The sequence below is a fragment of the Lepidochelys olivacea genome, assembly GCF_965140295.1.
Source record: "Lepidochelys olivacea isolate rLepOli2 genome assembly, chromosome: 5".
Classification (NCBI taxonomy): domain Eukaryota; kingdom Metazoa; phylum Chordata; order Testudines; family Cheloniidae; genus Lepidochelys; species Lepidochelys olivacea.
Window position 1 is genome coordinate 16,050,221 of NC_140415.1, and position 25,199 is coordinate 16,075,419.

Genomic DNA, 25,199 nt, shown 5'->3' on the forward strand with positions numbered 1-25,199 from the left:
GATATAACTTTATGTAGAGTGAAAACTGATATATCCAGCTATTGAACCTGGCCAATGAGCAGCAGGTAGCTCGCATGGGTTAAAAAGTGCTCAGTTTGCCGGTAAAGGTTCTACTTGGACCATTAGTCTAGCCTAGTATCAGTTACATATGTTTGGAAGAGTCCGACTTTTAATACCCACCTGCGTCATATGGCATAATAGCCCAGAACCATTAGACATCTTCTCCCTGTGATGTCAATCTAGGTTCCTTTACCACATCCAGGATAGAGATGGGACACTGTTCCCCTGATGTGGTATTACTCCAAGAGAGTTTCATTTTCCCAGAACCTTGTAGTAATATCTTCCTCTTATAAAGGAAGATTGACATGGGATATTTTGCATGGATTGGACTAAAAATCAAATGCTAACATATTTAAGGTATTTATTGCCATGGTATTTAAGTAATGACAAAGAATAGTGACAGCAGAATTAGTATCAGGTGAACCTTAAAAAGTTCAGCGTTAGGATTCCACCTGGATAACCACCCAAAAGTTCGAATGTTTATCAAAACTCAATGAGCCTGAAGAACTTGGCAGGAGAACAAGCTGACAAACTATATTACTGGTACGTTCTGCTTCCAGTTGGAATGGGCCCAAACTACAAAGTTTGGCTTTGGAACTTAATTTCAGAGGTGTTCAGTAAAATCTAGCCATGATATTTGTATCCATATTTATGATTATTATTATGGTGGTTGCTCCTAGACACCTCAGTCAACTCAAGACCTCGCTGCTCAACAACTGGGTGCTGTGCTAACACACAATCCACGTCCCAAAGGGCTTACAAGCTAGAATTTAAGATTTGGATCTGAGCTGCACTAGACTTAGGACCAGAATGACAAGTGCTTAAACTAAAAATTGATTCAGACCAAAAAGCCCAGATCTTAACACCCCCTATCTGGAACTTGGAGATGCAGAAGTACAGACAATTAAAAATAATGGGGAGAAAAATAAAATTCTGGTTAACTTTAAAACAGGGAGCTTGGAACCTGGGCAGAAGTTCGGGGGGGGGGGGGTATCACAAAGAGCACTGGGTGGAAAATTATTTTCCTCAATCTGTAAAAATTTTCAAGATTTCAAATAGTTTTCCCATTCTGAATCAGGACAAAAAAGTAGAAATCTCAATTTATGTGACTCTAAAATCTGATTTTCCTGGTGTGGATCAAACAAAACATTTTCTTAGATCATTTCCTAAATTTGTGTTTTGATTTCAACCATTTTCTTTTTTTTTGTAGTACTCTAATTAGCCTAGATTTTCCCCCTTCAAAAAATGACAAGGCAACCCATTTGGACAATCTTGACATTTTTAAAAAATAAATTTCAAGTTGAGAAATTTGTTGAAACTGACCCTATCAACTTTTTCTTTGTTGAAAAAGAACAAAAAAAATTCCCCAACCAGCTCTAATCATGATTACCATCTGTTGACACAAAACTCAATCAGAAAAAAGCAATTCAGTGTTTCTTCTAAGTGGGTAAATAAAAATTAAATACATTGCATCTAAACGAATTCTTACTGTGTGTTGACTAAGGGTTTTCTGTCTGATCTCTCCAAGATGTCACAGTAGTGTTTTTATGGGGTAGTCATGTTAGACTTCCCTCCCTTACCAATTATGGTTCCTTAGAGATTACTAAATGGCCAACACAAGAGATCACAGCAAAATGTTAGAAGCAAGTATATTCACAAATCTTACCTGTCAATATTAAACCCATAGTTTTTTGTAACATGCACTGGGGATTAGCAGCCATAGGTTTAAACTATATACACAAACATAAGGAAGAAGAAAAGGAGTACTTGTGGCACCTTAGAGACTAACCAATTTATTTGAGCATGAGCTTTCGTGAGCTACAGCTCACTTCATCGGATGCATACCGTGGAAACTGCAGCAGACATTATATACACAGAGACCATGAAACAATACCTCCTCCCACCCCACTGTCCTGCTGGTAATAGCTTACCTAAAGTGATCATCAAGTTGCTGGAAATGGCCCAACTTGATCACTTTAGATAAGCTATTACCAGCAGGACAGTGGGGTGGGAGGCGGTATTGTTTCATGGTCTCTGTGTATATATAATGTCTGCTGCAGTTTCCACGGTATGCATCCGATGAAGTGAGCTGTAGCTCACGAAAGCTCATGCTCAAATAAATTGGTTAGTCTCTAAGGTGCCATAAGTACCCCTTTTCTTTTTGCGAATACAGACTAACATGGCTGTTATTCTGAAACATAAGGAAGAACACTTTATATTGTGCATATAGGAAACAGTCTAAAACAACTTACATTAATCAAAAGAATGACGACTTTTCTGACTCCATTCTTTCTAAGAAGCAGTCTTCTGTCTGTCACCACTTAGTCATTTTATTCTCTTATTCCAAAAACTCCACAGGACTAATTTTGAAATAGGCTATTCAGGAAAAAAGTTGAGATGCCTTTCTCCTGTCCACTGCCTTCACTCTTTCAGCATTTGTATCTGTACCAAAAGGTAATCAGACAAAAATAAATGGCCTTTGTGAATGTCTATTCATTGAAATAAGTACATTTATATTTATTTCATTGTAGACACTGTCAGAGAGATGCTCACATAAACATGCATATCTGATACATTGCACTCTAACCACAACCAAGCAAAAATCTACACCAAGACCCCTGAAAACTCTGGTGTTTGGATCTGATCTTCATGGGTGACTCATTCATATAATGGATCAGTTCCAAATACGAGACTGAAACACACCCAAACTGCAGACAGACAATCTCGAAGCAGATTTGGGAGGTTCACCTATCTTTATTTTTAGATTAATAGATTATAAAGCGAGACAGGACTATTAGATCATCTAACCTGACCTCCTGTATAAACACATCATAGAATTTCATCCAATTTCATTCAGTTACTCCTGTATAGAGCCCAATAATCTGTTTTAACATATTTTCCAGATAGGCATCCAGTCTAGTTATGAAGAGTTCAAGAGATGAAGAATCCACCATCTCCCTTGGTAGTTTATTTCAATGGTTAACAACCCTCACTATTGATATTTATTCCTCTACAATGATCACCAGTTCTCAGTAGGCATTGAACCTAGGACTTTCAGCACCTAAAAAGTAGTCAGACCTAAATACTAAGGCAGGGTGTTACACTTGCACCATATGAACTATACTAGCTGCTAATACGATAGCTAAATTCATTGGCTTACATTGGGAATGGAGTTACACTAGGGATGAACTTGTCCAACTCACAGTAAATAGTGGGTTTTCCTATTGCATTGTAATATAGGTGAGTGAAATCCCCACACTGTATAGATCAGATATGGACTTCTCAGTCTGTACACTCCTCAGGGCAGGGACTGTGTCTTCCTCTGTGTTTGTACAGCACCTAGCACATTAAATCTCTGGTTAGGATTGTGGCCTCTGGGCAATACTGAATACCAATAATAAATATTGCTGCTATTTATAATGGTAAAAATGCAGCAGTGTTTCTTTGTTGAGTGCATAGAAAGACCCTGAAACATTTTTGAGGAATGAAATTAAAAGTGCCTAGAGAAGAAGATAGAAGTCTTACGCTCATATTTCAGAAATGTCTGCATAGATTCACTAAAGAACTTTTCAAAATGTCTGAGGACGAGACCAAGCAAGAGAAATTTCAGCTGAAGTGGCAGCTTTGTGAAATAGTTATCAGAGGGTTTGAGAACAAAACAGTCCTCTCAAGATTAACTAAACAAGTGTGCATTAGCACTAAAGTGGGGCTTGGTTCTAGCAGAACTTCTGCTCCTCTCAAAAACAAAACAAACAAAAATAAAAAACTGGACCTCCCCTGACACACCTGTCCCCATCCTCCTGGCACATTATCACCACCACAGCAAAGAGTATGCTAGAGCAGTGCTACTCAAAGTGGTGGTCCGCAGACCGGTGCCAGTCCACAAGCCATGGGCTGCCTGTCTGCACGCACGTTGAGAAAAAAAATTGCTGGTCCCCCACATCAGATAGTTTGAGAAGCACTGCTCTAGAGTCTCTCCACAAGTGGCTAATTGAAGAGGCCAGTGGATGTGTCTGGGGTTAGAACAAAACATCCCCTATGTACATGTTATTCTGTCCTTGTGAATTATGGAGTCATATTTTGGCACCATCCACTGAAGTGTCTGGTACCAGCCATGGTCTCAGACAACATAAAGGACTAGATGGGGCACTGCTCTGAGCCAGTATTGCAGTTCCTCTGTAGCTCCAAGGATCTTAGATTAATCCTTCTCCTCTAAAGCATTGCTTCCATGATGAAACATACAGTATGCCTTATTCTCTTACTGTAAGAAGTCGTCAATGGGAGTTACCCAAATCCTGCAACAGGAGAACTGGCTCTGTATGTCCCACACAGATATATGAAAATAAAGAAAGAAGATTGTTAAAAAGCTTTCCCATTTCTGGGTCCCGTTTGTACTTTTGCAGCTATCCAGATGGTTATAAATTAGGGCTGTCAAGAGATTAATTTTTTAATCGTGATTAATCACGATTAAAAAATTAATGACGATTAATTGCACTGTAAAACTATAGAATACCATTTAGAAAAAGGGAAATAAGGACAACCAGGGGAATTACAGACCAGTCAGCTTAACTTCTATACCCAGAAAGATAATGCAGCAAATAATTAAGCAATACATTTGCAAACACCTAGAAGATAAGGTGATAAATAACAGTCAGCATGGATTTGTCAAGAACAAATCATGTCAAATCAACTGGATAGCTTTCTTTGACAGGGTAACAAGCCTTGTGGATGGGGGGAAGCGGTAGATGTGATATATCTTGATTTTACTAAGGCTTTTGATACTGTCTCGCATGACCGTCTCATAAACAAACTAGGGAAATACAACCTAGATGGAGCTACTACAAGGTGGGTGCATAACTGGTTGGTAAATTGTTCCCAGAGAGTGTTATCAGTGTTTCACAGGCTTGCTGGAAGGATATAACGAGTGGGGTCCTGCAGGGATTGGTTCTGGGTCTCTGTCTGTTCAATATCTTCATCAATGATTTAGATAATGACATAGAGAGTACACTTAAAGTTTTCGGACAATACCAAGCTGGGAGGGGTTGCAAGTTCTTTGGAGGATAGGACTAAAATTCAAAATGATCTGGACAAACTGGATAAATGGTCTAAAGTAAATAGGATGAAATTCAATAAGGACACATGCAAAGTACTCCACTTAGGAAGGAACAATCAGTTGCACACGTACAAAATGGGAAATGACTGCCTAGGAAGGAGTACTGTGGAAAGGGATCTGGGTGTCATAGTGGATCACAAGCTAAATATGGATCAACAGTGTAATGCTGTTGCAAAAAAAGCAAACATTCTGGGATGTATTAGCAGGAGTGCTGTAAGCAAGACATGAGAAGTAATTCTTCTGCTCTACTCTGCGCTGATTAGGCCTCAACTGGAGCATTGTGTCCAGTGCTGGGTGCCACATTTCAGGAAAGATGTGGCCAAATTGGAGAAAGTCCAGAGAAGAGCAACAAAAATGATTAAAGGTCTAGAAAACATGACCTATGAGAGAAGATTGAAAAAACTGGGTTTGTTTAGTCTGGAGAAGAGAAGATTGAGAGGGGACATGATAACAGTTTTCAAGTACATAAAAGGTTGTTACAAGGAGGAGGGAGAAAAAAATACTCATTAACCTCTGAGGACAGGACAAGAAGCAATGGGCTTAAATTGCAGTAAATTTAAACAAACTTGTTTGTTTTCGTGAGTGGCTGAACAAGAAGTAGGACTGAGTGGACTTGTAGACTCTAAAGTTTTACATTATTTTGTTTGAGTGCAGTTATGTTACAAAACAAAAATCTACATTTGTAAGTTGCACTTTCACAACAAAGAGATTGCACTACAGTACTTGTATGAAGTGAATTGAAAAATATTATTTCTTTTATCATTTTTACAGCACAAATATGTGTAATAAAAATATACACTTTGATTTCAATTACAAACCTGGAATACAATATATATGAAAATGTAGAAAAATATTTAATACATTTCAATTGGTGTTCTATTGTTTAACAGTATGATTAAAACTGTGATTAATTTTTTTGAGTTAATTGCGTGAGTTAACTGCGATTGACAGCCTGCAATCTCCTGATTTTCCCTGGTCTTTGCACTCACAGAATAAACACTTGATTGTGTTGTGTCTGCCAGCTTGGAGCCAGACATCAGAATGGATTTAACCAATTAGCAGATTTCCGCTTCAAGAGACTGGACGTGCGGCCGGTAAATCCTGCACATTACCACAGCTGATAAGCTAAACCAGGACTCCTGTGATCTTTACACAGCCGTCCTGCCAGGCAAGCCATAAAAGTGTCTCCCTCTCTGTAAAGCAAGAGGAGCAGTCTCTTAGCTGGAACCTGATCTTTCATATCTTACAGAGTACCTTAGGCTTAGAGCCAATACAGCACTTGTGTTAACAGCATGCCAGGTTCCAGATCACATACTCATTCGTTACACACAGGACTACACAGAGCCGTGATTAGAGACAAGAGCTTCTGTCTGGGCAAATAAAAACGAGGGACCTGCTGCCAGCCAACAGTATGGCGCCTATGTTAGAAAAATCAGTCTGATGCCTGGAAAGACCTCTCCCTGCAGGTTTCTCTGCTTCATGCCAGGTGAGAAGATATTGTTTTAAAATGCACACGTGGGTTTTTTAAAAATGAAGTTGCATATCAGGGAACCATAGACTCCAGAATATGATTTACATGGCTGTTAGCTGTGCTGCGACATTGACAGGAGCCTGGGAGCCACCTTCACCCAAGATCCAATAGAGCAGGTTGTAATTGTTCTCATTTTTAATATGGCAGTGTAGCTGTAGAGACTGCAGGTCCCAGTTTGCATTGCTCTGTACGGTCAAAGGGCCGCCCTCAATGCATTAAACATGCTAGGAAGGCAGGTGGGGGTCACCGGGTAGAACTGTCTGGCCGCTCTTGTAATAGAGCGTATACAAAATAAATGCGAGACGCAGTTTTGCTTATAAACACCCAAAGACCAGGACACATAGCAAAATCCATTCACCATTGGGCTTAGTTCACTCCTTCTACAGGTGTAACATAGGGTGCGAGGCTCCCAGACAGGGTTTAAACTTCACCAGGAAGAGGTTTGAAGCTGCACCTGGTGCCCACCTTTGAAGGGATCTACAGAGAGCTTGCACAGCCCCCACATGTTACTCTGCCCAGGTGGAAGTGCTGGGGGAGGGATGTGGTGCAATTTGCCCATTTCTTTCCCCTTAATATTTCATTCATCTTGCACAGAGGAACTTAGGGATCTCAAGAGGAGAGAGACTAGTTGTACCCTGGGGTCAGGGTGGAGAGCTGCCATTCCTTTTGGCAAGATCTCCTTCTGGACAGCTGCCTAACAGAGAGCAAGGTGCACACTCAGTGTGTGACATTCACTGAACCAGCCTGATGTGGCATGTGACAGGCTTTGCTGGTGCCTAAGGCATCAGGTGATTGCTTTTCTCAGTGGTGATCTCCATGAAAGGGGGCTGCATGTACTTTTACAATCAGATGCTCCACTGAGACACTACGTCCATTGTGAGTCATCTGATCTAGTCAGAGTGCTGCCAGCCTCAATGATTCACAAATCAGGATTCCTGGCCCTTACCAATAATCATGAGATTGGCTTAAAAATCGTGAGATTAAAATGGGTTGTTTTTCTTTGCCTTCTCATTTTTTAATTTGTAGGCTACAGCGCGGTCACATTTTCCAGCTTTTCTCCACAATCACACAGACTGGAAGATTTGTTTAGTTATTAAATGAAAGCTGAGATTCTCACAACTGCAAGAGTTGGGTTTTTAAGAAAAAAAAGAAATTTCAAGACTTGCTATAAAATCACCTAGATGATCCCCTAAAGGATTCCTTTGGTTTTAAAAATATCAACACTCCAGGTCATTTAGATGGTAAAAAAATTACCAAGATGGCTGTGATATAGGACCAAATACCAGACGCATATAAAGACAAATAGGGGCTTTGCAGTTAAACTCTTAAATTTTGTGGTGACTGCCTCAGCTGCTTTGGATTTTCCTTTTTCACCCCCTCAAAATTCAGAGGAATTAAATGCAGGAATACAAAAAACAAAAAAAAACAAAAAAACAAACAAACTCCCCACAACCAAGCTAACACTGAATTATTGTTAAAGGCAGAAGAAATCTCTCTCTCTCTCTGCAGCCAGGGAATTCTGGAAGCGAAAGTTATTTCTACATTGTTAACCTATGGGCAGGCAGATGCCATTTAACAGAAATGATCTTAACTGACCACATCCCCAGGAACAGTAAGAGCCAGCATTAGCTCTATGGGTTCTTTCCCTTTACAGGAGTACAACACAGAGTTTAACTTTAATTCTTCAGAATTTAGGCATGCAGTGCACATGAAGGTTTTAATACTGCCACAGCAGAGTAAATGGGCCTCATTGTGAGAGAAATAGCCCTAGGAGTTCTACAGGACTGGAGTGCCTAGTTATCCAAGCCACTGATTAGCCAAAGCTTCAGACTGTCCCCTGGACCTTTGGATAACATGGGTTTACCTGGATATTTTTTACAAGGAAAACTTCATGCACATTGGATCTTACTCTTTGTGTTATTAATTAGAGCTGGTTGAATTTTTTTCATAAAACTATTTTGGTGGCAAATGGCTTTGAGTGGAAAAAAAAAGAGGAAAGTTTTCACTTTGGAAAAAAATTTCCACTTATGTAACAGAACCCCCAAATTGAAAATTTTTGGTAAAAAGTTCAGAGGTTTGGTAAAAAAAAGTTTGAGAACTGATTCCTCACCCCCCCATGTTTTGTTTGTTTTTGTTGAAAAAACAAACAGTTTTCAAGGGAAATTAAAAAAGAAAAGATTTTTTACCAAATATTTTCTACAAAAATATAATCAGCATTTTTCAACCCGTTATGTTATTATTGTGTACCAGTTAATGCTGCATGAGAAATTTTTTGAAATTTCCTGTCTTTTGATTATGTCACTTTGCAGCTTTCCCATAGCCTCAATTCCAGAGGGTTCCTCCCCCCTCATCAAACTTTACCTAGAGCTCCTGCATTGCTTATTTTTCCACTTACACCTATAACTCTGTGGTATGCCTCCCAATAGGCTCTGTTTTGTTAAAAGCTCCTTCCTGCATGATTCCCACTGAAGTCAAAAGGAGTTTTAATCGCAGCATTTCTACAGAATTGGGCCCTGTATGAATGAATAAAGATGACTTGGTACAGTGAAGTGAGAGAAGTACAATGGCACATGTTTCACAGTTCAGCCTTTAATAGTGTGTGCTGACTCAGAACACAAGAGAAAGAATTGGACATAGTGTAAATGCTAAGCAATGTGCAGTGCTGGTATGCTGGAGAACGTATTTAGTAAACACCTTGCCCCCTTCTCCTCTACAAATCTAGAACAAGATTTATTAAAAACTCAACACTGGGATCAGGCATTTTTCTCCCAGAAAAGATTACAAAACACAATTGTCCAAGGTTGCGTGTGTCTCTACAAACAATAAATATGATCCAGACAAGGTCATAAGCACTAATAGGAACCTTAATTCAGTTTTAGCTCCAACCAGACTAGCTAACTAAACTCCTTCTGCCTGCTGATGTCTTACGACATTGGTTCAAATTCAGCCCTGGTGAAAGCACTGAAGTCAATATAGTTGTGCCTGATTATATGAGGATTGAATTTGGCTCTTTAGAACTAAAGGGGTCTCAACCAACCTCTTAAAATTGTGGTCATAATTTTCTGCACCAGCTGAATGTTTCTGGGTGTGCAAAGCCTTTCATTTGTGCCTGTATTGGCTAAATATGGATATATATCAATTTGCACGCAAAAAGCTACTTGTATTCACAAATTAAAGTGTTGAGTTTTTTGCACACAAAATCCTAGTCATAAAAATCTGGCCCATCAAAAAATAACTATGGAAAGTTGTGCCTCTTAGAGCAATTTTTGAAAATGTCTAATTGTATGTAGGTTTCAGAGAGGTAGCCATGTGTTGTATGTAGTATTGCATAGATCTTGGCAGCCTACAGAAAACAATGGACGCTCTGAAAAGGAAGAGCTCTGTGTAAGCTCAAAAGCTCAGCAACAGAAGTTGGATGAGCAGCTGGATGAGCAGAATGTGTAATCGCACAAGTAAATTCGTATGTGGAAGCACAGTGAAGTTGTTGCATGTGCTTTAGCAACAAAAATGATCATATAATCAAACACTTATATACACAGCTGCTTATTTTGTGCCTTTTTTATTTTGCTTACTTTGCATCCACTGTGTGTATGCAGCAGGGTGCTGTGCAAGTAAAGGTGCCTATTTAGCATGTAATTGCCTGGTTTTGTCCATACACAGGCACAATTTAAAGCTCCTATTGTTGAAAATCAGCATATCCTGTATGGTCTACATTAGAGGGTGGGCACCTGTGCTTCCCCACCCTGTCCTTGTCTACCAGAGTCTTTTGTGCCACAAATTTTCTACCACTGCTACAATCAGAGGGAATCTAGTGGTAGCAACCAGGAATACATTCATATGGAAATATTCACAGGATTAGATTTAATTTAGGGCAGCAGGGAGTGATTTAGCTGGTCTAGTGAAGTCCAGCTAAATTGATGGCAGCGTGCTCTCTGCTTGACCCTGATACTCCAGCTCTCCGAGAAGACTAAGGGAAGTTGACTGGAGAGCGTCTCCCGTCTTCACTGCTGTGTTGACACCAGGGTAAGTTGACCTAAGCTACATAGACTCCAGCTATGTTATTCACAAGGGGCCACAACAGTGGTTCCCCTAACCCACCCAGCAATATTGTTAATCTATCCAGCTATACTCTTGGCCCAGCAGAAGAATCTGTCCTATCTCGGGGCCTCTCCTTCTACCCCTCCACCCCCACGAACAAGATAGAGTTCTGTGGTGACCTAGAATCCTATTTTCGACGTCTCCAAATCAAAGACTATTTCCAACACACCTCTGAACAGCAAACCAACCCACAGAGACCTTCCTACCAACACTACAAAAAGAAGGATTCTGGGTGGACTCCTCCTGAAGGTTGAAACAGACTGGACTTCTACACAAAGTGCTTCTGCCGACATGCACGGGTTGAAACTGTGGAAAAGCAGCATCACTTGCCCCATAACCTCAGCCGTGCAGAGCACAGTGCCACCCACAGCCTCAGAAACAACTCTGACATCATAATCAAAGAGGCTGACAAAGGAGGGGCTGTCATCATGGATAGGTCAGAATATGAACAATAGGCTGCTCGGCAGCTCTCCAACACCACTTGCTACAAGCCATTACCCTCTGATCCGACTGACAGTTACCAAAAAACACTACACCATCTGCTCAAGAAACTCCCTGAAAAAGCACAAGAGCAAATCCGCAGACACATCCTTAGAACCCCAAGCAGGGGTATTCGATCTGCTACCCAAGAACCATAATCCTGGAAATCCTGGATGCCCCATCATCTCAGGCATTGGCACCTTGACAGCAGGATTGTCTGGCTATGTAGACTCCCTCCTCAGGCCCTATGTTACTAGCACTCCCCGCTATCTTCAAGACACCACTGACTTCCTGAGGAAACTACAATCCATCAGCGATCTTCCTGAAAACACCATCCTGGCCACTATGGATGTAGAAGCCCTCTACACCAACATTCCACACAAAGATGGACTACAAGCCATCAGGAACAGTATCCCCGATAATGTCACGGCAAACTTGGTGGCTGAATTTTGTGACTGTCCTCACCCATAACTATTTCACGTTTGGGGACAATGTATACCTTCAAATCAGCGGCACTGCTATGGGTACCCGCATGGCCCCACAGTATGCCAACATTTTTATGGCTGACTTAGAACAACGCTTCCTCAGCTCTTGTCCCCTAATGCCCCTACTCTATTTGCGCTACATTGATGACATCATCTGGACCCATGGAAAAGAAGCCCTTGAGGAATTCCACCATGATTTCAACAATTTCCATCCCACCATCAACCTCAGCCTGGACCAGTGCACACAAGAGATCCACTTCCTGGGCACTACAGTGCTAATAAGCAATGGTCACATAAACACCACGCTATACCGGAAACCTACTGACTGCTATACTTACCTGCATGCCTCCAGCTTTCATCCAGACCACACCACATGATCCATTGTCTACAGCCAAGCTCTACGATACAACTGCATTTGCTCCAACCAATGTAGTGAAGACAAGCCCTTTGACAACATAGTGCTTAAAATGCTGGCAGCTGCCTGGAGCCCTGTCTTTATGAGATCTGCATGCAACACAGCTTAAGAATGCATGCAAAATATGCAGTTGCATATCAGTCACTTGTTCTACTTGTTCTGCGATTGCACATTTTTCATGCAGTTAGTTACCCAGCTGCAGCCACATGGATGCCACAGACAACTCTTTTTGAATATTTGATCCTACACTCAGGGTAACTTAACAGGCACTGTATGTGGTTAACCTGACATACATTAGTTGGTTTGCATTTAGCTTGTCCAAACCTATATTTTTGGACGGATAACACAACAGCTCAGCTGACCCCTGCTTATTACAGATACCAAACACAAATGGGACAGACAATATAAATAACAGATGTTCAGCTGCATGCTCTGTCTTTCCACTCACCTTCTCTGTTTACAGCCACTGTGTTTCTGTTTACATCCAACGATGCTCTGGATAAGTGTGCTAACTCGGACTCAGAGAGGCCTTTCATGGGGAGCAGCTGTCTTTCCTCACACGGGCTCAGAAGACTAGTGGAAGTAGGGGAAATGGAAGCAATAGTAGATCTGTCTCATTCCTATTACTGGCGATGCCTGACCTTGCCTCAAGAATTAAATGTTACATCAGTTGATTTAATCTTAAAGAGACACCATTCTCCTAAACAGGGATATATCAGTAGGAGTAACAACTTAGATTACTACAACTGAAAGATTTAAATGTCTCGTTTAGACTGCCCTTGCAGTTGAATCCATTCTGGAGGACTTTTATCCCCTTCAGGAGCCCAATGGCTCAGAAGAGCCACTCTTACTTCTCTGCTGCTGCTGGCGGCGCTGCCTTCAGAGCTGGACACCCAACCAACAGCTGCTGCTCTCCAGCTGCTCAGCTCTGAAGGCAGCGCAGAAGTAAAGGGTGGTAATACCACGACCCCACAACAATAACCTTGCGACTCCCTTTTGGGGCAGGACTCCCAGTTTGAGAAATGCTGTGTACTTTTGTATACTTTTACCCTATAGTATAGTATACTAGATTTCATAGTCAGGGACGTGTTTTTCATGGCCATTACTTTGATAGGGCTCTACCTATAAGTGAGCTCACTGTAATGCATGAATAGGGCCCTACCAAATTCATGGCCATGAAAAATGCCTCAGACTGTGAAATCTGGTCTTGTGTGCTTTTACCTGATACTACATAGATTTCATGGGGGAGACCAGCATTTCTAAAATTGGGGGTCCTGAACCAAAAGGGAGTTGCAGGGGGCTCACAAAGTTATTTTAGGGGGAACGCAGTATTGCCACCTTTACAAATCTGGGCAACCAGAGAGCAGCAGTTGTTGGTCGCTTGCCCAGCTCTGAAGGCCCTGCCCTGCCAGCAGCAGCTGTACAGAAGGAAGGGTGGCAATACCGTACCAGGCCACCCTTACTCCTGCGCTGCTGCCTTCAGAGCTGGGTGGCCAGAGCGTGGCAGCTGCTGACTGAGGGCCCAGCTCTGCAGGCAGCAGTGCAGAAGGAAGGGTGACACTCCCATACCATACCAGCCTTACTTCTGTGCTGCTGGCTGGTGGCAGTTCTGCCTTCAGAGCTGGGGTCCGGGCCAGCAGCCGCTGCTCTCCAGCTGCCCAGCTCTGAAGGCAGCGCTGCCGTCCGCAGCCGCACAAAAGTCAGGGTAGCAGTACCGCAACCTCCTGCACAATAACCTTGCAACCCCCCTGCACAACTCCTTTTTGGGTCAGGACCCCTACAATTACAACACTGTGAAATTTCAGATTTAAATAGCTGAAATCATGACATTTATGATTTTAAAAATTCTACAGCCATGAAATTGACCAAAATGGACCACGAATTTGGTAGGGCCCTATGCATGAGACAGTATTGAAACACTCTCTCAATAATGCTAAATATATTAATGGTATCTTTTATACCGTGAGAAGGTTTTCAAAAGGAGGTGGCTTAAGTCCTATTGCTTGAATCAGTTGAGACTAGACAGGACAAAGCAGTGGAAGACACCTAGGGAAAATTTTGTGCAAGTTGGGAAAGATGTACAAACATAAAATGAGGAACACGTTTATCCAGATTAAGAAATAATGGCTCACATCTGCATTTGCCTACAGAAGGATTACAAAATAAACCACACATACAGTAAAACTAAAGCAAACTCCCACAAAACCTAGACTATTCAATCAAGGCTGAAATTCAATGATTAACTACCTGTTATTGCATGTATAGTATATGTAACATGCTGGAACATCCACCAAGTATCTGGAGTCTGTTGTCATACCAATTTGCTTTGCACCCTTCAGTATCTGGGGGTTTCTCCACAAGAGAGAAAACATCAGTAATGAAAATATCAATGTAGGCCCAATGACTCCGAGAACCAGCCTCTCTGCCAAACAAAAATGGGCCGAGGGCAAAAACCCCCCAGAACAAAGAGCAAGTGAGAAAGGAGGACCCCCCAGAAAGGACCAGAATGAATGACTGACAGAAAGGCTTAAAACCTGAGCCATGCAAAGATCCACTCTAGCAAAACAGTCTCAAGGAAGAAGTTCAACGGACAGGATCCCTTACAGGAGAAGGCTCTGTTTCCATCCAACGTGTTCAGACAGAACCTCAAGAGAAAAAGAGAGCAAAGATAATCCAGTTGACCTCAGGAGTCTTGGAGGGACACAGCAGGAGAGATTAGAAGTACCTCCAGCTTAGGTACACAATGCTTGTGTGAAGGACAGAGCTTTAGATACAGTTGTGAATTTCCTTACCTATGCGGAGGTTTATTTGTTGTCATTTGGTTACACATGTAACAATAATACCTAGCTCTTCTGTAGCACTTTTCATTTGTAGATCTCAGAGTGCTTTATGGAGGGAGGCAAGTATCATCCCCATTTTACAGAGTGGGAAAACGGAGGCACAGATTTGCTCAGGGCAGTGGTTCCCAAACTTTAACAACCTGTGAACCCCTTTCACTAAAAAGTCAAGTCTCACGAACCCCTTCCTAAAAATCAATATTTCCAGGGATTTTCTCCTTTACCTGAGTATAAAAGCAGTGACCTTGGAAATATAAAATTTGTTTTTATAACATGCTTATTACACACTATTATTAATTATTATTTATCATGACAGTATTTTTATTACATTATGAAAACAGCAAAACAATTCCAAGATCTCCCTTTCGTAGCTTGTATCACTTTGAATAAGCCTGTTATAAGACAAGGCTCCTATGTTTCATCAAGAAGGATCAGATGTGAAACAGCATGAAGGTATTTAAAAAGCCAACTCAGAGAGTTCCTCCTACACAGGTTTCAGAGTAGCAGCCGTGTTAGTCTGTATGCGCAAAAAGAAAAGGAGGACTTGTGGCACCTTAGAGACTAACCAATTTATTTGAGCATGAGCTTTCGTGAAGTCCTCCTTTTCTTTTTCCTCCTTCACAAGCATTCAGGTCTTGAGCAGTCCAGGCAAACAATGCACGTTACAACAAAGCTTAAACTTGTTCTTCATAATAATTTTAGAAGCAACACTAGCTGCCTATTTAATTTTAAAAACAGCAAAAAATATCCACCTCCCTTTCCATTTCTTATAAGGAGTCTTGAAGTTTAAATCTCCTCAGTGTGATAGATATGCTTGCTTTGAGCTGCATAGCTCTTGGAAGTCCAGGGGCTCCAGGCTACTGGCCCCGTGCTGCCTGGGGTCCCTAGGGAGAGCTCTGGCTGCCATTATGGAATTTCCTCCCCCCCCCCCCCCAAGAACCCCCTGTAACATTTCATGAACCCCAGTTTGGGAACCACTGGCTCAGGGTCACCCAGCAGGCCAGTGGCAGAGCTGGGAATAAAGCCCAGGTCCCGAGTCATAGTCCAGTGCTCTAATAAACAAAGAGAAAAAGCCCTGCTAATGGATACATGAGGTATTGTAATCCCCAAGCATTCAAAAGACATGGGTCAGGCCCCCACTCCTCTGAAACAGCATGGGATTTTTAGAAAGTAAGTGTTGGGTTCTTTTTATTTGCTCTCTAGTTATGGTGGGGCTAGTACCTCGACGGTCCCTGAAGTCAAGGGGGCAGGAGATAACACAGCCTCTCTACGCCCAAATCCATCTTCTAAACCCCTCTGCAGTTAGCACAGTGTGGCCCACGGGCCAGAGTCCATCTACTTCCCCATCTCTAGTGGGGTAATATGGCCTAGCGGCTGCGGTCCATACAATCCACCCCTAGGGCAGCCTGGCCCAATAGCCAGAGTCCATCTAATTCCCCTCCTCTGGTTGGGTAATGCGACCTAGCAGCCAGAGTCCCTACAAGGCACCCTTGAAGTCAGGGCTATGCAACCTAGTGGCCAGAGTTATTACAACAGCCCTTGGGTCAGGGCTATGTGGCCTAGTGGCCAGAGTCAAAGAAGTAGGCCACCACCAGGGGTGGGTGGTGGCAGAGGTGGTAGGGGGACCCAGCCCCTCCCTTTCCACCAGGTCCCAGCCCAGGGCCCTGTCAGCAGCAAGTGTGGTCACCACCCAGTCAGTCAGGATCCTTCCGCAACATCCTGACATTCTTCCAGTGCAAGGTACCACTCACTTCACCCACCTGGGCCACTTCCTACCATGTGTCCTGAAGCCGGGATCCATTTGTTGTTGAGGTCTCCAAGCTCCTTGGTGCAGGTAATTTGTTGGGACTCTGACTCCTGTTGACTAGCTGTGGGCAACCGGTCTCTGGTCTGGGCCTCAGACTCTCTGATTTCTGCAGTCAGGAGCTGAAGCCTCAACCAAGCATCCTTCTTCCCCAGTGATCAGTCCTGACTGAGCAGCTCTGCAGACTTTTATACCTCCAGGTGGAGCATGCCCCGGCTGAGCCTCAGGGGCGGGGCTTCTTCCGCTAGGAGAGAAGAATTAACCCCCGCCGTACCAGTGCGGGGCCGATCCGCTCCGTCACACTGGTATCTGAACATTTAGTGTACAATCACTTCACATTTTCAAAGTTTTCTTTGCAATTATGAGGGCTAAAAACTTAACTTTTTCCAAATGGGAAGCTGAGATTCTGATGCAATCACAGGACTCCAGCAGGTGGGGCTTTAACTCTCTCCTGTTGAAGCTGTTCGACTCTGGGATAAATAATGAAAGAGTCATTGGTTCAGGGAGACCGGACACAGGGCCTCCCAGATGAATGCCTTAACCCCTGGCATACAGAGTCTTTATCACACTCTCTGACCCTAAGTAGTTGTCCCCAGTGGAACAGTCACTGGCTCTAGGCACTCAGGACTAATTAAGTGGTTTACTACCCTGGATAGTTCCTTAGGGTGCAATTTGGCAGCTTCCACTGCAGCAGAGAAGAAGGTTCTCTTTCTGTAATAGCCTCAGCATAGAACTTTTCCATGTCTTTGTGTTTCAGCCTGTCCATATCATCGCTCTGGGAGCTGTTTGAATTAATCCTTGTAGTACAAACTTTCTTGTCTGTAGAACACTGAGATCCTTGGGTGTCAGGTAATATAGAAACGGAGTTTTTAAAAAAGGCATTTTAATAGTGATGGGTCTGAAGGGTGAAGTTTGAATTCAAATCTGTACTTTACACAGGTGTGTGCACACGTGCATGGACATACACGTAAGAGGTCAGATTTGGCCCCATCCATGTTGGTCCCATCGCTAGTTCATAGTTGTGCAACCCCATCTCAACAGCTTTCCAAGGAGTAGCAGTAGCCTAAAGAGTTAAGCACTAAGCAATCTGGATATTGCAGATGGTATCTACCATGAGCCAAATCAAGGCATGTTGCAAAAGTAAATTGGTTGGCAGAATTTGGCTGTGCGTATCTCGCTTTCCTTGGTGAAGGGGTTAGCCATTTTAAACATTTTTTAAGTCACACGTTGAGGGGAAATGCTGCCTGGAGAGGCTTAATGCATGGGTCTATTTACAGTTTTTGTTACTTTTTGCTAATTGTTTTTGTTCCTCCCTTCCTCACATTCACTCTTCTGTGAATCAAAACCACAATCTCTCTCACACTCCCTCTGCCCCTCCCAACTGCTTCTCTTATCATTTGCTGGCATCGTTTAACAGCAAAGAGTTCTTATGTTTCAGTTTCCAAGAAAACTCTGCCTCTGCCTTAAAATTAAATGGCCTGAGTGTAGCTAGTCCTTTTGCATGTGCACATGGGAGTCTTATTAGATCTCAGGATCAGGCAATTTTTAAACATACCAATCACAACTGAAAATACACGTGAAGTGTATTGGGGGTGGAAGCAAGAGGTCAGAGGACAAGATAACACTACTAGCATCTGTTCATTATTGTAGCCAAGGCTCTGCGGTGGTTTGGGGGTTGTGTTCGTGGGCAGTGACAAATCTCTTTTGCTCCTGAAAAATTCTCTCCAACCTGCCTGCAGTATTTCTCTGCTCATGGACTTAGATCCTGAGCTGTGGCCAAGGAATATTCAGCACAGCTCAGGCATGGAAAGTAAAAAAAAGTATATTTAAGCTACATTTGCACCCCTGCCCAGTCCTGGAGCTGACCACCCACAAAGACACTCCCTGAATTGTCCACCTAATTGTGACAAGCTGAGCACCTAAAACTGAGAAATCAAAAATTAGTGGACACCTTTGAGAATTTTGGCACTGTAAAGTTAAGTTTTCTGAAACTATTTAATGTTCAAGTTAGATATTTGAGCAGACCTCCCCTGACAATCTATTGATGTACTCCCCACAATTCCAGCTAGAGTCACAGGAAGTTATTTGAGCCCATGAAGCTGAGGAAGATAGAAGCTTTACAGGGGACACTTGAACCAGAGATAGACATTCTATTGCACTTGTAAGAGCAGAAACACAGTTTGCATTTGACTCATTTTCAGTTTTGAATGGAGCCAGTGTTTCTTGTTGCTGAGTGGCCGGATAGCTACTTCTGAAAAAAATTGTTTATCTAAGTATTGGTGGAAGGTCCCAGATGGATAGCTGCTGAGCTGAAATCCTCTGATCATCTACAGCCCCACACTACCAAGGGCCTTTGTTAGGAGTGAGAGAATAATTTAGTCTCCACATTGATTTAGTCCATGGCTTCTCAGTTGAAATTGCTAATGGAGTTTCCAACTGAGGTGATGGGTTCTGAGATATTGGCACATTGTTTAGTAGTAAGCAGGAAAGACCACAAACTCATTTAACCAAACAGCTGTCTGATGTTAACAGTTCCACTCACCACCACTCAGAACTGGATTTGAAATGGTGATCTCTCATTACAAGTCACTTGAGCCATCCAGTCCCCCACTGCCAGAGACATTTTAAGCGAAATGTCTTTGGCTTGAATGTATGATATTCATCTTCATGCTGATGCAGAAAATCTACTCACATTTGAGAGAAAAGAATCCTGAAGGTACTGTTAGTCGTGTTTTCATTATCTGTAGAACGTAAATTGTTGCTTTAATTTATTGCTGCTTAACTATCACTTGAATACCAGCCAATCAAATATTGTCTGAGCTTTGTATAGTGTGAACATGTGTGATTAACCTCAAATATGTTGTAATAAACTTAAACACTTCCCAGAAACCATGGCCAAGATCCACTGGTTATTGTGGACCTGCAGATTTTGCCTATCAAGGCCAAAAAAGTTTCTTTCTCATGGTAAAATGAAGTAGAAAGATGGGCCTGTCTCTAAGTAAGGTATGTAGCATGATCGCTTTATACTGGGGTGAGTTTCGTATCCAAGAAGTCACTTGCTGATATGACTGGAACCTGAAATGGAGTTTCAAGAAGCATTTAGCAGATGGAGGCATTTGAGGGCATTTTCAGGGGGTGAGCAGGAAAGAAAGTGTAACTGCCTTGGGGTTTAGAGAGCATGGTCCCTTTAAAACCTTGTCCTGAGGCAGAGGAAGTGCTGGTTGTGACAGGGCTTTGAAGAGGAGGAGAGCAACTGGAGAGCTCCAGACAAGATGGGCTACAGCCAGAAGGCTCCTCACATAATGAAGCAGCTGAGAACAAGCCCAAAGCCTGGGAGGGACTGATCGGCTAACCAGGGACACCCCAGGACAGGAGCCAGGAGGAGCACCGTGCCAGGGAGGAATCACATGAGAAGGACAAACCGGAGCCAGACCTAGTAGCGCCGTCACCCAGAGCTGGATGAGACAGAGTGCTGGGGCTTGTGACTTTGCACTGGGATAAAGGAGGGAGCTGGAGCTAGCTAAGTGGGGAGGTTGTCACTCCGTGGGGGTTTGCAGAGAGCAGCAGAAGAGGGCACTGGAGGGGTTTGTTGGGGAAAGTTTATTGGCACCAAAGACAACCAGGAACCCCCAAGACTCACTATCAGACTAGAAACCTGCCCAGGATTCTTGAACTCTGAGTACAGATGCGTTGCTCGGTATCTGCCCTTTCATATTGTGGGCCCATGGGTCCTTGTGTTAGCTGTAACCCTGCTATACCACTCCCTCTATCTCCCTGCTGTTTTTCTCCATTCATTCCTCTAAATATTTCCTTTTTCTATATTTGTTGTACTATTTTCTGTGTGTACACACTCCAGGGCGTTTGGAACAGGTACCCCTGGGGTGGAAGGGAGTTTCCCTGCTGGGTTCCTGCGCACCTTTTCTTGGCTAGAGCAGCTTGCAGAGTGGACTCTATCTTGGCCATGAGGGCTCTACAGTTACACAACAATGTAACTGTCCTTTCTTGCTTCAGTAGGTACTGAGGGGATAGTCCTGTCCCCATTTAAGTCAATGGGGAAACTGACTCTAGTGGGGAGCACGACTGGAATTGAACATATTTGTAGGGCTTGATTAAGAACATAAGAATGGGTCAGATCAAAGGTCCATCTAGTCCAGTCTTCCAACAGACGCCAATGCCAGGTGCCCCAGAGGGAATGAACAGAACAGGTAATCGCCAAGTGATCCATCCCTTGTCGCCCATTCCCAGCTTCTGGCAAACCGAGACTAGGGACACCATCTCTGTCCATCCTGGCTAATAGCCATTGATGGACCTATCCTCCATGAACTTATCTAGTTGTTTTTTGAACCCTGTTATAGTCTTGGCCTTCACAACATCCTCTGGCAAGGAGTTCCACAGGTTGAATGTGTTGTGTGAAAACATACTTCCTTTTGTTTGTTTTAAACCTGCTGCCTATTCATTTCATTTGGTGACCACCTAGTTTGTGTTATGAGTAAACAACACTTCCTTATTTACTTTCTCCACACCAGTCATGATTTTATAGTCTATCATATCCCCACTTAGTCATTTCTTTTCCAAGCTGAAAAGGCCCAGTCTTATTAATCTTTCCTCATATGGAAGCCGTTCCAAAACCCTAATAATTTTTGTTGCCCTTTTAACCTTTTCCAATATTATTTTTTTGAGATGGGGCGACCACATCTGTATGCCGTATTCAAGATGTGGGCGTACCATGGATTTATATAGAGGAAATATGATAATTTCTATTTTATCTGTCCCTTTCTTAATGATGCCCAACATTCTGTTTGCTTTTTTTACTGCTGCTGCACATGGAATAGATGTTTTCAGAAAACTATCCACAATGACTCCAAGATCTTTTTCTTGAGTGGTAACAGCTAATTTAGACTCTATCGTTTTATGTTATCATGATTGTTTCCCAGTGTACATTTCTTCACATTTATCAACATTGAATTTCATCTGCCATTTTGTTGCCCAGTCACCCAGTTGTGAGATCCTTTTGTAGCTCTTCGCAGTCTGCCTGGGACTTAACTATCTTGAGTAGTTTTGTATCATCTACAAGTTTTTCCACCTCACTGCTTACCCCTTTTTCCAGATCATTTATGAATATGTTGAATAGGACTGTCTCACTACAAACCCCTAGGGGACACCACTATTTACCTCTCTTCATTCTGAGAACGGACCATTTATTCCTACCCTTTGTTTCCTATCTTTTAACCAGTTACCAATCCATGAGAGGACCTTCCCTCTTATTCCATGACAGCTTACTTTGCTGAAGAGCCTTTAGTGAGCAACCTTGTCAAAGGCTTTCTGAAAAAATCTAAGTACATTATATCCATTGGATCCCCCTTGTCCACATGCTTGTTGACCCCCTCAAAGAATTCTAGTAGATTGGTGAGGCATGATTTCCCTTTACAAAAACCTTGTTGACTCTTCCCCAACAAATTATGTTCATCTATGGGTCTGACGATTCTGTTCTTTACTATAGTTACAACCAGTTTTCCCGGTACTGAAGTCAGACTTACTGGCCTGTAATTGCCGGGATCACATCTGGAGCCCTTTTAAAAAATTGGCATCACATTAGCTATCCTCCAGTCACTTGGTACAAAATCTGATTTAAATGATAGGATACAAACTACGGTTAGTAGTTCTGCAAGTTCACATTTCAGTTCCTTCAGAACCCTTGGGTGAATACCATCTGGTCCTGGTGACCTATGACTTTTTAGTCTATCAATTTGTTCCAAAACCACTCTGACGCTTCAATCTGGAACAGTTCTTCAGATTTGTCACCTAAAAAGAATGGCTCAGGTTTGGGAATTTCCCTCACATCCTCAGCTGTGAAGACCAATGCAAAGAATTCATTTAGTTTCTCCGTAATGCCCTTACCATCCTTGAGCATCTCAATTGTCCAGTGGCCCCACTAGTTGTTTAGCAGCCTTCCTGCTTCTGATGTACTTAAACATTTTTTTGCTATTACTTTTTGAGTCTTTGGCTAACTGTTCTTCCAATGCCTTTATGGCCTTCCTAATTATATTTTTACACTTCACTTGCCAGAGTTTATGCTTCTTTCTATTTTCCTCACTAGGATTTAACTTCCACTTTTTAAAGGATGCCTTTTTGTCTCTCACTGTGTCTTGCACTTTGTTGTTTAGCCACAGTGGAACTTTTTTGGTGCTCTTCCTAGGTTTAATTTGGGGTATACGTTTAAGTTGAGCCTCTATTATGGTGTCTTTAAAAAGTTTCTGTGCAGCTTGCAGGGATTTCTCTTTTGGCACTGTACCCTTTAATTTCTGTTAAACTTCCTCATTTTTCTGTAGTTTTCCTTTCTGCAATTAAATGCTACAGCGTTGGGCTGCTGTGGTGTTTTCTCCGCCACAGGGATGTAAAATTTAATTACATTATGGTCACTATTACCAAGCGGTCCAATTATATTCGCCTCTTGGACCAGATCCTGTGCTTAATGACTTGTCCTGTGAACTGAGCACCACTAGCAGCTAGGGAAAATAGAAGCTCATTCCTAACTGGAACAATAACATTGTTTGTTTTAAAGTCTATATGGATAATTATGATGCTGTTGCTGAATAGTGAACTGCATAACCAAAAATACATTACACAATTATGTTTGCTTGCTCTTCTCTCCTTTGACTTGTAAGAAGGGCTTCATAATAGTTTTTATTCCCTTCCTGCCACACAACCTCTTCCTGGGGAACTTTGCCAGGCACAAAGGTCCTTTCCTCCTTGCGTGCCTGGTGTCAACTCTGGATCCAACTGCAGGCCATCCAGTTGGGGGTGGGGGAAGAACATAGGGCTTGCCCCTTTAGGTTCCCCCTTAAAAAAGCTCACCCTGCAGCTAGGAGAGGGCTGGCAGCACCATGGCACCACCCTCCTCTATACTAGCCCACAGAGTTGGCTGCACACATGGAGGGAGAATGCTGTAGCACACTAAGGGATGGTGCAGTGTGCTTATTCCTCTTGAACACCAGAGTGCTCCCGGTAGGAATGTGCCTTTTGAGGCACGCTCCCTCCTTGAGCTGCTCTGCACTGCCCCTTACTCAGAGCAGAGGCTGGTTCAAAATATTATTAGTATCACCAGGGACTTCAACTACCTAACATTGATTAGGTTCTGCAACAGTAAATTTAAGTTCATTCCGGTATGAGAAGGTCCTCAATTCTTCATGACTTGCCTACAAGGTAGGGACTTTGGGTGGGCAGGGGAAATCTACGAAGGGACTTAGATGCTGCAATGCTGAACATCCCAGCATCTAACTTTTAGGCACCTAGAAAAAAAATCACAGGTACATGCAGTGAGCTACACAACCGAGTTAGGCACCTAAGCTTCCCTGTACAATGAATGGGGAGAGAAAAGAGCCAAAGAGTGTAATACACAAACACCAGCCCACTAAGCAGGGAGCCGCCTAAGCTAACCAGTGGGAGATGCTGACTAGAAAGCTAAGGACAATCCCACTCTGACAAATAGGTGCCTGCATAAGCTCAGCGATTCACACATGGACCTGCCCCCTTGAGTCAGAGAGCTGAGGTGCCTAAGGGATTTGAGGGAATGAGTTAGGTGCCTGCCTCATTCCATATAAAGCAGGGAGCAGGACTTGTAACTTTTAACTCCATGTTTAGAGCACTCACCTGACATGTGGGAAACCCAGTTTCAATCCCCCCCACCCCGCACCAGAGTGGGAGAAAGGACTCGAACAGGGGTCTCCCACCTCTCAGAGAGTGCCCTAACCACTGAGCTATGGGATATGCTGGTGGGAGCTCCCTCAGTCTCTCCCTGGATAAATAATGAAAGACTGGTTGGAGCAGGATGACTGGATGCAGGGTGCTCTCTCTTGCCCAATGACTGAGTATCTATGACCCAGTGACTATTCCACTGGGCAGAGAGGCGGCTGAATATCTGCCTTCCTCTGGTTTGTGAATCACTGTGGTGCTTGGGCAGGAGATGGGTGTCCTGACACCTAGAATGAGGCTGTGATGGGTTGGACCCCTTGGGAAGCCACCTGATGTGCCGAGATACCACTGAATCTACCTGTTCTTCCAGCATGGGCCCTCTTTAACCTGTCTTGCTGAGCCTGGCTCTTAAAACCTCCTCCAACACACACACAGGCAGGGCCACACCCAGCTGCAGATCAGCTCTGGGAAGACTCAGCTTAAGGGACTTGCTCAAGCACTCAGACATCCACCTCCCTTGGAGTACAGACCCAAAGATAGATTATGGAATTTGCTCCCTCCCTCAATGTGGGGAGAGGTGTGCACACTTCTTGCCCCCGCAGTTAGAAATTACAGAAACTGGGTTTAATAAACATTTTTTATTAACTATAAAGGGCAGATTTTAAGTGGTAAAAGGGGTAACAA

The 25,199-nt window shown here is 43.0% G+C and overlaps 1 protein-coding gene and 1 long non-coding RNA gene across 2 annotated transcripts in view; both read right to left on the reverse strand.

Annotated features, from left to right (window-relative positions):
• Positions 1 to 12,741, reverse strand: part of LOC311520359 — a 91,864-nt gene extending 79,123 nt beyond the window's left edge. Inside the window, exon 1 of the long non-coding RNA XR_014711563.1 lies at positions 12,631 to 12,741. This is a non-coding gene — a long non-coding RNA (uncharacterized lncRNA). The remainder of the gene's footprint in view (positions 1 to 12,630) is intronic.
• Positions 1 to 25,199, reverse strand: part of LOC311520972 (large ribosomal subunit protein uL22) — a 316,080-nt gene that overhangs the window by 98,018 nt on the left and 192,863 nt on the right. The window lies entirely within an intron of this gene.